This window comes from Berghia stephanieae, chromosome 3 (assembly GCF_034508935.2).
Source record: "Berghia stephanieae isolate SIO BIC M18660-M18661 chromosome 3, UCSD_Bste_1.3, whole genome shotgun sequence".
Taxonomy (NCBI): domain Eukaryota; kingdom Metazoa; phylum Mollusca; class Gastropoda; order Nudibranchia; family Aeolidiidae; genus Berghia; species Berghia stephanieae.
In genome coordinates, this window is record NC_088362.1 from 97,292,372 (window position 1) to 97,304,586 (window position 12,215).

General features: G+C 38.1%; 1 protein-coding gene across 1 annotated transcript in view; it reads right to left on the bottom strand.

The window, feature by feature from the left end:
* Nucleotides 1–11,625, bottom strand: part of LOC144966925 (alkaline phosphatase-like) — a 117,264-nt gene extending 105,639 nt beyond the window's left edge. Inside the window, exon 1 of the mRNA XM_078903624.1 lies at nt 11,470–11,625. The gene's annotated coding sequence lies outside the window, so the exon portion shown is untranslated. The remainder of the gene's footprint in view (nt 1–11,469) is intronic.
* Nucleotides 11,626–12,215: the final 590 nt, after the last annotated feature.

Below are 12,215 nucleotides of genomic sequence, written 5' to 3' on the forward strand. Positions count from 1 at the left end.
GTGTGTATCCATGAACGTGTATAGTCAGGTTAACACAGTTCAGTCAGCATTACTCATAAACGCGGATGGCAAAAAACAATAACAAAGACCTGAGTGACGTCATCTTCGAACTATCCACTAAACGGTATTAACCAGACTATAAACGATCAGTTATACTTCCGGATGGCAATGTTGTGAACTTCTTAGCCAAGCGCATACTATCTATACTTAATATAATATTAAAATAAACATAACGCCTGTTAGGCTTAAGGCTTTTTACACGTTGGTGCGGTGAGAGAAAATGACCAAAGGGTCCGCCTAAAAAACTAGTAGAGGCAAAGGTCTCATTTTTCCAAGAGTTGAACTGCGGGAGTCGAACTGGAACCCACAGGTCAGAAGCCAAGTCTCAAACCATAATACCACAAAGCCGCACTAGGGAGTTATTTTAATCAATCGAAACTTAAAGTAAAAGGGGTTTGTGTGTGTGTGGGGGGGGGGGGGGGGGGGGGGGGGGGGGGGGGGCTATAATGAAAACCAGATTGTTTGTCGGAATAAATCAGTATAATATATTATTATTATTATGGTCTATAATAGCAGATTTACCTAGTGATATGATATGATAAATGATATAAGTCCAGATTTATGTAGCCTTTTACAGCCTTTTATCTTCTCTTGTGCATTCATGAACGTAACTAATTCACGTCTCTCAAAACGGGGCATGCCACATAGTGGAAGGAGGTGTCTGAATTAACCAGTAGATTTTTGACCAATCAAAACATGGAATTTGTGACACTCCTTCACACGTGCTCGGACAAACATAGTTGGTTGTTTATAAACGATAACGTGAATGAAATCGACCTCTCTCTGATCATTGTTATTGTTTTTATATTGACAAATGGGTGACTAGTTATCACACGGTTTTCTCGATAATTTAAAAACGTTTAAGTTTACACATAGTTTTATGTGCTATTTCTACTGATCAAGCGGTAGAACAGTGGGTATTTTATTTAACACATACCATCGATAGTAAAACCTGTGTAGTTTGCTGTGTCTACCAATCACTGCCATTGTTTACATGATGACGATTGTCCGAGAGGCGTGGTTATCTACCGATTAAAAACTCTATAACAGTATTTTTCTGTTTCACAATGAGCGTCGAGACGGCACTTGAAGGCCTGCAATGAATCCTGAAGCTTTAATGTACAAATTAGTCAACAAAAATTTACTAGTTTCGTATAAGTAGCGTTTAGGAAAAGAGCACGATTACACAGCCATGCAATGTCAAAATAATTTAAATCCATTTTGATTAAAGAAAACGTAAATCTTTAAAATGTTGGCCAGAAAAATGATCCTTCAAACTTCGATTGATTAAAATGACCAACCTTTTGTCAGAACTTCAAAGACGTACCAAGTTTGATTTTTAATTTTTTTTTTTTACATTTTTATTATTTATTTTTGTTGTTGTTGTTTGTTTTTTGTTTTTTTTTTTGTTGTTGTTGTTGGACAAATTAGTCTTTTTCATCGAAAGTTATTTGAAGGACTTAGTTACTTACTTATCCGAACCAGCGACCACCTGAACTCTAGCCCTTCGGTCTTGTGCCATGACATATTTGAAGGACAATAAGTATCCTGGCCAAACTTTTAAATATCGTACGACTTTTTACGTGATTCTCTAGTCTGGAGACACTTTGGAGTTCATTATTGAAGTATTTTAAGAGTCCCATGATTGATGCTGCTGGCGAATTTATAGATAGTATGCGCTTGGCTAAGGAGTTCACAACATTGCCATCCGGAAGTATAACGGACCAACACACAAAACTTTGTGTAACCATGATCGTTAAAAGTCAGGTTAAAACAGTTTAGTGAGAATTACTCATAAAGGCGGATGGCAAAAAACAATAACAAAGACCTAAGTGACGTCAACTTCGAACTATCTATAGATAGAACGAAGGTCTCTGTTATTGATTTTGACATCCACGTTTATGAGTACTTCTCACTAAACTATATGACCCAGACTTTAAATGTTTAAGGTTATATTGAGTTTTTTTGTGTTGGTCCGTTATACTTTCGGATGGCAATGTTGTGAGCCTCTTAACCAAGCGCATACAATCTGTACACTGAACAAGGAATTAAAGACCAAATGTTATCAAATACAATTACCAACTAGGCAGTATGGGTAACATTTTTAAACATTCATCCAGCTATGTATTTTGACTACAATCTTTACTCACCCTCCCCCCCCCCCCCCCCCCCCCCCCCCACACACACACACACACTCCTCTCCAAATACGTTACGCTTATGGAGCAATCTACCTGTAGGTACCAAACCTTTGAGGAATAGACACTTAGATGACGATGCGTCTCGGACAATCGTCATAATGTAAACAACGGCGTGATTGGTAAACATAGCAAACTACACAGGTTTTAACTATCGATGGTATGTCTAAGTAAAATACTCACACTGTTCTACCACTTAATCAATGGACCAATACAGAAGAAGAAGAAGAAGAAGAAGAAGAAGAAGAAGAAGAAGAAGAAGAAGAAGAAGAAGAAGAAGAAGAAGAAGAAGAAGAAGAAGAAGAAGAAGAAGAAGAAGAAGAAGAAGAAGAAGAAGAAGAAAGAAGAAGAAGAAGAAGAAGAAGAAGAAGAAGAAGAAGAAGAAGAAGAAGAAGAAGAAGAAGAAGAAGAAGAAGAAGAAGAAGAAGAAGAAAAGAAGAAGAAGAAGAAGAAGAAGAAGAAGAAGAAGAAGAAGAAGAAGAAGAAGAAGAAGAAGAAAAGAAGAAGAAGAAGAAGAAGAAGAGAAAAGAAGAAGAAGAAGAAGAAGAAGAAGAAGAAGAAGAAGAAGAAGAGAAGAAGAAGAAGAAGAAGAAGAAGAAGAAGAAGAAGGAAAAGAAGAAGAAGAAGAAGAAGAAGAAGAAGAAGAAGAAGAAGAAGAAGAAGAAGAAGAAGAAGAGAGAAGAAGAAGAAGAAGAAGAAGAAGAAGAAGAAGAAGAAGAAGAAGAGAGAGAGAAGAGAAGAAGAAGAAGAAGAGAAGAAGAGAGAGAGAAGAAAGAAGAGAAGAAGAAGAAGAAGAAGAAGAAGAAGAGAGAGAGAGAGAGAGATGATGATGATGAACGAGACGAGACGACGACGACGACGACGACGACGACGACGACGACGACGACGATGATGATGATGATGATGATGATGATGATGATGATGATGATGATGATGATGATGATGATGGAGAAGAAGATAATGGAAAAGAAGATAATGGAGAAGAAGAAGAAGAAGAAGAAGAAGAAGAAGAAGAAGAAGAAGAGGAGGAGGAGGAGGAGGAGGAGGAGGAGGAGGAGGAGGAGGAGGAGGAGGAGAAGACGAAATAAAGGAGAAGAAGAAAAGACTTGAAAAAGGAGTTCAGAATTAGTATCGAGGAAGACAAGTATGTGTTCCGACATGTTCCTTTACAATAGGTCTTCGCAATGGGGCAAAAGTTCAAAATGAAGGATGTAATTTTTTCATACTTTTTAGGGTTGAAACTTTCAAGTGTTTTCTTCTTTTATTTTAAAGTTGTGAAAATAATATCTGATATATATACAATGCAAGGATCTGATTTCTCGCAGCACCTAGATCTCATTATACAATTACAATGTTATGACGTATGAGGGAAATACAACTAAAAATAGTGGACATTCCTGTCGTATGGCAACAATGCGAAAGGTCAATCTAAAACATTACAAATGATTCTTTATCCCTAATAGATAGTATGCGCTTGGCTTAGAAGCTCATAACATTGCCATCCGGAAGTATAACGGACCAACACACACAACTGTGTGTATCCATGAACGTTTATAGTCAGGTTAGTACAGTTTAGCGAGCATTACTCATAAACGCGGATGGCAAAAAACAATAACAAAGACCTGAGTGACGTCAACTAAGAACTATCTATGGATATAACAATAGGGGGCGTTTTAATCGGCGTTGCAGACAACACTCATCTCCCTTGATGTTATGGATAACTAAGCCCTTTTTTTTACATGTTGACCACAAAACGTTTACTTCCTAATATATCTGTAGTATGATGGTTTCATACTTCTTGTATTTTTTTAAATAGCACTTTCTGTTATGGTTTCCTTCTATTCGTCTTGCGGTATGCTGCGCGCCGTCGCACTTAAGTGGGGAGAAAGGATAAAACCAGTGGCGCACCTCGCTTCAACGTCATTCGCCTCCCGACTCACGTCGGGGGCAATCCTAATTGAAATAAAACTATTAGATAGTAAGATTTAATAGTGTGTTATTTCTGTTTCTTTATTTGACAGGTATGTTGAACTTTTATTATTAACATTGTCATAAGCATTATTATTATTATTATTATTATTATTATTATTATTATTATTATTATTATTATTATTATTATTATTATTATTATTATTATTATTGCTGTTGCATTTATTGTTTTAATTATTGACATCGTGATTTCTTATTTTATTCATATCATTTCCATGGATTGTTAATGCCTTTGTGTAATGACAGTAAATCGAATACGTGCCAGTATAACTTGTATCTGTCATGAGGAAAATACTTAGTCTATTTAATTGATTACATGAGTGCTAGCAATAATCTGTTTATCACGATTACAAACTTACCACGATCTTTATTACTGGTGATTTGTAAATAATATCGGCCTACTCTAATGTTGTTGGTATAATTATCCTGTCACTGTCACATCCCTTCCATCTATCCATCTATATCTCTCTGTATCTATCTATCTATCTATCTATCTATCTATCTATCTATCTATCCATCCATCCATCTACCGACCGACCTACGGACCTATCTATCTGTATACTTACTAATCTGTCTGCCTATGCACATATGTACCCATCTTTATATATTTACCTTTTCAATTACTTAGTATGAGATTACAGTTGGCTACATATCAATCTACCTAATAATCTATTCAACTATCTATATGCCTGTCACCTGATACACATATAGGCATAAGTACCTATTGTCTGACTAGCTGTATGCTCAGTTATTGGTCTGTCTGTCAAGCTTTCTTGGTCATTAATCGTTATAGCTGTATAATGTCCTGATGATGCCCTGCATCATAGAATTATACCAAACTTCTGAGATTGTTGGTAGTGATTTATATCTTATGCTTTTATGCTTAATGATGTTGGCATATTCGATGCCATTATCTCACTTGGTAAATATTCATGTTTTATTGATACATTCGATTATCATTATATTACTAATTTTGGCCACATCGCCACTCGACTTACGTTGAGGGCTGAGTGCCAATCTTCATTTTCTATTCCATTATATGACATGCATTGGCCGTATCGCCACTCGACTTACGTTGAGGGCTGAGTGCCAATCTTCATTTTCTATTCCATTATATGACATGCATTGGCCGTATCGCCACTCGACTTACGTTGAGGGCTGAGTGCCAATCTTCATTTTCTATTCCATTATATGACATGCATTGGCCGTATCGCCACTCGACTTACGTTGAGGGCTGAGTGCCAATCTTCATTTTCTATTCCATTATATGACATGCATTGGCCGTATCGCCACTCGACTTACGTTGAGGCTGAGTGCCAATCTTCATTTTCTATTCCATTATATAACATGCATTGGCCGTATCGCCACTCGACTTACGTTGAGGGCTGAGTGCCAATCTTCATTTTCTATTCCATTATATAACATGCATTGGTCATTCGCCTCCCGACTCACGTCGGGGGCAATCCTAATTGAAATAAAACTATTAGATAGTAAGATTTAATAGTGTGTTATTTCTGTTTCTTTATTTGACAGTGTCGCCCCTTCCTAAGAACCAATCACGACCCTGAGCATTGCGCGAGAGAAAAACTCAGCATATCTCTTGCGCAAAATAAGATCTTGTTTTGTTCTATCACTCCCTCTTCATTCGTCCCAAGCCTCAAGAAGCCTGCCACGCTGCCTGCCAAAATAGCGGCACTGGCAACTACACACATCTCATTCTCAACAACAAAAACTACACCTCATTATCAAGAAATATCTCGCCACCAAACCTCTCAGAACAACTCCATACATCCTCCCTATCAAATCTCTCTCATTTACTCCATCGACTATATTACACCTTCCTCATTAAAAACTACACGTAACTTGAAGAAAACTACAAAGAGGCTTCATTATTGTATGTACCCCCTGCAACCCAAATAACAAGATACCACAATAACAAGATTATTACATTGGCGCCCAGCGTATGGGAAGGCCCGACACTGTGAAAATAAGGACCGCTTTGACTGTGCAATAGATGATAGCGATGTTGGCTGCATAGCAACCAGGAGAGGGCATCCGATGACAACCCTAGATAACAGTGATGACAACCCACGCTGAGACAAAGAAATGAAGTGAATGATCTGATGTGCGGTGTTAATCGTATTTTCTCTTAACAGTGAAAATATTATGTTTAGAAACATTCTTTACATCAGGCCTGATAATTTTATTTTATATTTCCTTTCATTTTTTGTTGTGTGTTTTAACGTGTCATTGTATTTCATTTCTTTTGCCTTTTGTTTCGCTGCCCGGTCTGATCAACCGAGTGGTGAGACATATTTGTTTTAAATTATTTACTTATATTTCCACCCCCACCCCCCCTTTCCACCTCCAGTACCTCCTCGTCCCCTCTCCACGTGAATATTTACCTCGTTTGTTTGCTTTTATTATGACTTTTTAATTTGTATTTTTTCTCACTTCCGTTACATTTTTTTCCACTATGCTCATTTTATAATAGCTCCATTTATTTGTTCTTGACACTTTGTCCATGCACGCAAATTTTATAGTGATTTGGTTTATGTTTATTTTGACTTGTACCTTTCTGGTCTGTGGACAGTACCATGAAATTGATAACATATGTTTGCGTGTGTCAAGCACTTCACTCACAGCATGAGTGCTCGGAACACTTATCATTTTGTATGTTATGATCAGTAGACTAGAACGTAACCTCCAAGTACATGGAAATAATAATACTTTTCCATCTTTCCTTCTTTTGGAAGACAGTTGTTAATGTTAGGTCATACTTTCTGGTTGATTGCGCACACTAAGACTCGCTGACTGGGTTAGGTGTCAGACATTCAACAACTCCTCTCTTTGCTTTTATCAGATATCTCAAGTATTGGATTCCAAGTAAATCCGGAAACAAGCCCTTCTGTCTCCCCTTTTCTCCTGCCTGCTATCAATTTCAGACAGGACTTAGTGGACTTAGTTGTTCTTTTGTTAGAGACGAAGTGTGACTTTTGAAAATGCATTTCTTTGTTTAGGGGCTTAGTTGGAATTCCGCATTCCGATTTTCTCCCCTTTTGGCTGTTCATTTCTTAATTTTATTTTACTGTGTACTGACATTCACCATTCTACGCGCCCCTCATCCACCTCCTACCTCCCTCCACTCCCTCTTCCCCGTCACTTACTCATCACATATTGTTAATCACTTTTGCAGTGCTTACAACTCCACCCCCCCCACCCCCCTTCTCTCTCTCTCTGTCTCACTACCTGTCCCCCCCCCCCCCCTCTCTATCGCTCTCTCTCTCTCTCTCTCTCCTCTCCTCTCTCTCTCTCTTCTCTCTCTCTCTCTCTCTCCCCTCTCTCTCTCTCTCTCTATCTATCTATCTATCTATCTGTCTATCTATCTCCAACGCTCTAGTAATATGGCTGAGTTGATTCAGAATTTGATCGACGGCATCGCTGCTCTGTCGAATGAGCAAAGAATGGAATTGCTCAATGCAGTGCAGGAAACAAAGAAAACGGAGCAACCTGTCAATGTCTCAGCCGTTAGAGCTGACGCTCCACGACTTTCCACCTTTTCCGGGGATGACGGGTCCCCTTCTCATTGTTCCTTTTTGCAGTGGAAACTGGAGGTTAAAGACCTCCAGTGCTCTCATATGTTCTCGGAACGCATCCTTGTGGCGGCCATGAGACGCTCTCTAAAAGGGCTACCGGCCGACCTCATTCTTCAGATGGGGGAGGAAGTGACCTGCGACGCGATCATTCAAAGTCTTGATCGACTTTATGGTAATATTTTGCCTTCTTCCGATCTCTTGCAAAAGATTGCCATCGCGTCGCAGGTAGAGAATGAAGCAGTCACAGCGTGGGCTGTTAGGCTTCAGGCCTTGGTGGCACAGGTGTCAGGCAAAGTGCCACCTCTCATTACTGCTGAAGGTGGAGCGGACATGTTGAGCGCTCATACATGATTGCATGGGCATTACGATAATTGCTATTTTATTAATTGCTATTATATTATTATCTTTTATGTATATTTTCCTCTTTATCTGGGATTAGTTGCTTATAGTTTATTAAGAAAATCGGGGACGATTTTTGTCTTGAGGGGGAAGTATGTAGTATGATGGTTTCATACTTCTTGTATTTTTTTAAATAAGCACTTTCTGTTATGGTTTCCTTCTATTCGTCTTGCGGTATGCTGCGCGCCGTCGCACTTAAGTGGGGAGAAAGGATAAAACCAGTGGCGCACCTCGCTTCAACGTCATTCGCCTCCCGACTCACGTCGGGGGCAATCCTAATTGAAATAAAACTATTAGATAGTAAGATTTAATAGTGTGTTATTTCTGTTTCTTTATTTGACAGGTATGTTGAACTTTTATTATTAACATTGTCATAAGCATTATTATTATTATATTATTATTATTATTATTATTATTATTATTATTATTATTATTATTATTATTATTATTATTGCTGTTGCATTTATTGTTTTAATTATTGACATCGTGATTTCTTATTTTATTCATATCATTTCCATGGATTGTTAATGCCTTTGTGTAATGACAGTAAATCGAATACGTGCCAGTATAACTTGTATCTGTCATGAGGAAAATACTTAGTCTATTTAATTGATTACATGAGTGCTAGCAATAATCTGTTTATCACGATTACAAACTTACCACGATCTTTATTACTGGTGATTTGTAAATAATATCGGCCTACTCTAATGTTGTTGGTATAATTATCCTGTCACTGTCACATCCCTTCCATCTATCCATCTATATCTCTCTGTATCTATCTATCTATCTATCTATCTATCTATCTATCCATCCATCCATCTACCGACCGACCTACGGACCTATCTATCTGTATACTTACTAATCTGTCTGCCTATGCACATATGTACCCATCTTTATATATTTACCTTTTCAATTACTTAGTATGAGATTACAGTTGGCTACATATCAATCTACCTAATAATCTATTCAACTATCTATATGCCTGTCACCTGATACACATATAGGCATAAGTACCTATTGTCTGACTAGCTGTATGCTCAGTTATTGGTCTGTCTGTCAAGCTTTCTTGGTCATTAATCGTTATAGCTGTATAATGTCCTGATGATGCCCTGCATCATAGAATTATACCAAACTTCTGAGATTGTTGGTAGTGATTTATATCTTATGCTTTTATGCTTAATGATGTTGGCATATTCGATGCCATTATCTCACTTGGTAAATATTCATGTTTTATTGATACATTCGATTATCATTATATTACTAATTTTGGCGGTATCGCCACTCGACTTACGTTGAGGGCTGAGTGCCAATCTTCATTTTCTATTCCATTATATAACATGCATTGGTCATTCGCCTCCCGACTCACGTCGGGGGCAATCCTAATTGAAATAAAACTATTAGATAGTAAGATTTAATAGTGTGTTATTTCTGTTTCTTTATTTGACAGTGTCGCCCCTTCCTTAGAACCAATCACGACCCTGAGCATTGCGCGAGAGAAAAAACTCAGCATATCTCTTGCGCAAAATAAGATCTTGTTTTGTTCTATCACCCCCTCTTCATTCGTCCCAAGCCTCAAGAAGCCTGCCACGCTGCCTGCCAAAATAGCGGCACTGGCAACTACACACATCTCATTCTCAACAACAAAAACTACACCTCATTATCAAGAAATATCTCGCCACCAAACCTCTCAGAACAACTCCATACATCCTCCCTATCAAATCTCTCTCATTTACTCCATCGACTATATTACACCTTCCTCATTAAAAACTACACGTAACTTGAAGAAAACTACAAAGAGGCTTCATTATTGTATGTACCCCCTGCAACCCAAATAACAAGATACCACAATAACAAGATTATTACATATCGATCTACCATAATAACTCTAAAACTTGGTTTTAAAAATCTTTTTTTTTAAAAATTGAGCTTTTATATAGCGCAATATCCACTAAATGTGCTCAAAGCGCTTTAAAGGGGTCCCTGGCCAACAACAACGTTTAACATTTAGGACAAGACATGACGCCTGTAAGGCGATATTTATTTTTTTCGAACAGAGACAATGCTGTTAACGACCAGGTACTCATTGTACACCTGAGTACGGTGAGAGGATGTGAGTAAAGAGCCTTTTCCAAGGACTCAACTATGCGCCGAGCGTGGCTCGAACCCAGGACCTTCCGATCCGAAAGCGAGTGTCATACCACAAGACACATAGCCGCACAAAAATCATAAACATGAGACCGCATTGAAAGGTTTTGATAAGTCGGAAGTCATTGGATAGATAAAGTAAAAGTTTTCTTACAAAGGGTGTCTTTGCACAAGTTCCTAGCACTGAAGGGCAAGTCCCATTAGGAAAAAATATACAAAAAAGACACCCCCCCCCCCCCCCACACCTTTTTTTTTTTTCCAAACCCTCATCCGTTTATATTGATATAAATAATGCAATAAAAAATAATGATGTTAGATAACATTAAATAACAAGGCGAACCCAGTGCTTGGAACGGTCCTACCACAAACTCGGGGACCCAAATAATTTTGGGGCTTTGGGAGGGGGAAAACTTTTTTTTTTTAAAGAAGTCTAGTAGGGGGTTTGCGAGGGGAGAGACTTTTAAAAAAAGTTGCCCCCCTCCCAAACCCCCAAAATTATTTTTATAAAAAAAGTTTCCCCCCTCCCAAAACCGAAACATTATTTGGGTCCCCGAGTTTGCGGTAGTACCGCTTGGAACTTGCGGAAAACTGCCCTTTCCAAAATGCAGAAATGAGTTAGAGAGCGACAAATTAGGGAGATGGCACTGATATAAGATAAATATAGGAAAACTGTATTTGAAAAGACTGTCTTGCACGTTTTCATACACACTTTTTCATACCATCATTTTAGTTTAGATAGGGCTGCCTCTATTCTCATCCCCCCCCCCCCCCGGCTTTTTGCGATTTGGATTTGATTGATTTTTGATTTTAATTGTGCAACTTGTGACAAGAAACTTAACAAATTACTGCATTACAACCTTTGGATTAAACATACAACAATTGTGGACTACTATTATGAAGACTAGCATCCTAGACTAGGGGGATGAGAATAGTCACTCCCTTTAGAGAGTGTACAGTAATACAATAATATAAGATTTTTATACATTTTTTAGCAAAATAATGATAAGGATAATGCATTTTTTAAGCATAATAATGAAAATGATAATAATGGTAGCCGTAATAATAGAATATTGCCCATACTTACATGATACGACTTTCTAAAGTGTAAAATCCGTTACATCACACAACGAGTGTCGTCGTGTTTTACGCTTTGAATCAGAAATCAACGCAAGTCACAGACAGAGAGTGAGAGAGAGAGATCCATTATTGAGTATGGTAGCGGTAGCGACAGTTTTTATTCATTTAAATTTACCTCTCTCTTCCGACAATCCACTATCCACACCAGCTGTACACTGAACAGTGTTAAATAGCGATTAGGTATCCCCCTCTCTCTCTCTCTCTCTCTCTCTCTCTCTCTCTCTCTCTCTCTCTCTCTCTCTCTCCGACTTTGATCATAAATTTGTAATTGTTCATCATGAATAAGAGCAGAGCGGGTAGAAAAGTTTTTTTACATTATTTCAAAAACCACACCAGCTTTGAACGGAACTGGAATTAGGTCATATATTATTCTCTCTCTCTCTCTCTCTCTCTCTCTCTCTCTCTCTCTCTCTCTCTCTCTCTCTCTCTCTCTCTCTCTATATATATATATATATATATATATATATATATTTATATATATATATATATATATATATATATAACATGTAAATGGGGTCACTCACTTATATGTGGCCGAAACAGATGTTTCTGTGGCTTCCATCCACGCCGTCAGTCGGCATATTGTCCGTAGAATATATATAAATCTCTCTCTCTCTCTCTCTCTCTCTCTCTCTCTCACTCACTCTCTCTCTCTCTCACTCACTCTCTCTCTCTCTCTCTCTCTCTCTCTCT